This window comes from Penaeus monodon, chromosome 18 (assembly GCF_015228065.2).
Source record: "Penaeus monodon isolate SGIC_2016 chromosome 18, NSTDA_Pmon_1, whole genome shotgun sequence".
Classification (NCBI taxonomy): domain Eukaryota; kingdom Metazoa; phylum Arthropoda; class Malacostraca; order Decapoda; family Penaeidae; genus Penaeus; species Penaeus monodon.
Window position 1 is genome coordinate 29,401,866 of NC_051403.1, and position 2,500 is coordinate 29,404,365.

General features: G+C 41.7%; 2 protein-coding genes across 3 annotated transcripts in view; one reads left to right on the top strand and one right to left on the bottom strand.

The window, feature by feature from the left end:
- The window catches only part of LOC119584705, a 38,886-nt gene extending 38,087 nt beyond the window's left edge, over positions 1-799 (bottom strand). Inside the window, 1 exon segment of the mRNA XM_037933374.1 lies at positions 702-799. The gene's annotated coding sequence lies outside the window, so the exon portion shown is untranslated.
- The window catches only part of LOC119584405 (COMM domain-containing protein 4-like), a 92,792-nt gene that overhangs the window by 52,522 nt on the left and 37,770 nt on the right, over positions 1-2,500 (top strand). The window lies entirely within an intron of this gene.

Here is a 2,500-nt window from a genome sequence, read left to right on the forward strand (position 1 = left end):
ATGACGCTTCGATAAGGGATTCCTCTCCTGGTGATAACTCCAGTGCGAGTTTACAACAGAAATGAGGCTCTTTATAAATCTCCGGCGACATTCTGGAAGTTGGGTGATTAGAATTACCGAGAAGACATTATGCTTCATTTGCAAAAAGGGAAAGTTCGTAAAGCGTGGTTTTAGACCCGGATCTTTTGAGCAAAGTTTCCTGTTTTTCGTTGTTGTCTTCTTTACAAGTTGGAACTAACACATGAAGTTAATATATTTTCCATTATGTTAAATCATGTTATGTTTAAACAAGTTTGCTCTCTTCCTTTTAATACACATGATCATGACTACTGTATACGCGCAGCGCAAGACATTACTGTCTAGATATTAACTGAATAAAGAGCTGACTACAGGCGAAGCGGCGTGACCGAGAGATCGATCGTTTAATACGGAGATTCGATTACACGAATTAGCTGCGACTTGCTTTGATGTCTGTAATGACTACAGATAAAATCATAGCAAACGCATTATTCAAGTCGTTCTATGAACGACAAAACAGTGTCCCGTTTTGACGAATAAGCCTGTTTTGTGTGTAACATTTTTACTGCCAAACCGATAAGTAAATAGTTTCCCGACGTGTATCGTCGTAATGTTTTTTTTTCCGTCTTTTAAGGCAATTATTAATCTGGAACGTAAATACATCTAAACTAAAATCGACTTACCTTGAAAAGTTTAGTGATCTTGGTGATCGAAAATTCAGAGACAAGCGGTCTGGTGTCGAGCGGGATGCCGTGGGAGGAGGTTGGTCGCTTGAAGACAGCGCGTCACCTACCCGTAGCAGGTGTCGGGTCTCGCGGTATTTATACTCACCTTGGCTGTGGCTCCGCCCATCCCGGCCAGTTGCCAGATATGTTACTTGTTGAAATTTCCTATTTGTGTATACTTCGTCCTTAATTTAGGTTTTTGTATATCAACATGAGATGAGTAGCTTGACGTTTCGGCCCAGCCGATCAAAGAGACAAAATAAACTGGACGTATTGAGTCTTACGAAATGCTCGGCTCCACATTGTCTCCCGGAGCCGCAGGTGCCGGTAACACCTGTAGAGGAATGAGGCAAAGCCCCGCCCACCGCCCCCGCCTCCTATTCAGGTGGGCGTGTCCTCTCCTGCCGTTGGTCTATTCCTCCTCCTGACAGCAGAGGTGAGGTTGACCTTTCTCCAGGGTGAGTGTGACCTTTCCCTTTCGCTCGAGGAATTTCCAAAGGGGTCATCGTAGTGGCGTCGAACAACGGAAATCTGCTTCGAGGCTGACCACTGGGCTGGTGAGTGACCTTGCTTATTGACTGTGAACGAGGCGGCGAGTCTTGCGAGAAACGGACACATGCGCTTTGTATGCAGGGGACGTTTGATTTCCGTTGGATAAGGAGGAGCAAACAAAGGGAAAATGAGGGAGAGAGAGAGACACAGAGAGAGAGAAAAGGAAGGGGGGAGGCAGAGAGAGAGATGGGGGGGCAAATTTTTCGAAGAAAATATCAAAGCAAACAGAGAAAATTGAAACAGATTTCGTATAGATGAAAGTCGTTTATAAATTACATACAATTATTATCAACTGTTGAATTTCTCATTTTACGCCTTTTATTTTTTAAGTGTTTTATATGTATGTTGTGTGTGTGTGTGTGTGTGTGTGTGTGTGTGTGTGTGTGTGTGTGTGTGTGTGTGTGTGTGTGTGTTGTATTGGGCCCTCTTTCCTCTCTATGGTCAAAGCCACTATTTCCCTTCTACTGGGAAATCCACTCAGACTTTATCTAGAGGGGGCACAATTAATTAACGTCAAGTGTGAGCTCTCCTGTATCATTACCTGAGTCAACTCTTGATGAACCCACACTATAAAAAATATAAATCATAAGAGGGGTTACTGATGATCTAATTTCAGTCTTAGAGGTAACTGAGAGAAGGGTAATATCAAACAATTGTTTATCTTACATTTCTTGATATATTGAATTATAAATCATTAAACTTGTACAACTAAAAAAAACTTAATTGACACAGAGGTCCACTTCTCCACTAATGTGTGTATTCCTTCTTTTATGTCTTCCTTCCTGAATCCTTTGGCTGTACAGACTTTCCTCAAATTCCTTCATTTCTTTCCTGTATCAGTTCCGAGGATTCTTAAGGATGGCACCTGCTTTACAATCTGGTGGATCTCTCCAAGGACTTCTCAGGAGCAAACACCACAAAACCGAACAAAAACACAAAACCCATTCTCCTTGAATGGGTTTTAAATCCTCAATAATAACAGAGAGACATCTGAATGGTATCCAAGTGCCACGTGTCAGCCACTAGCTCTTTCGAGCATCTACCAGGCACTTGTTTCGTTTCTCTCTCTCTCTCTGGTTATGACTCTAATATCAGGGTTTAGCATTGTATATTCTTAACATTTTAACATCTACTCAGATCACATATATTACAAGCATATTGTTTCGTCTTAATCATACATACATAATACCGGAACTTAAATAAAT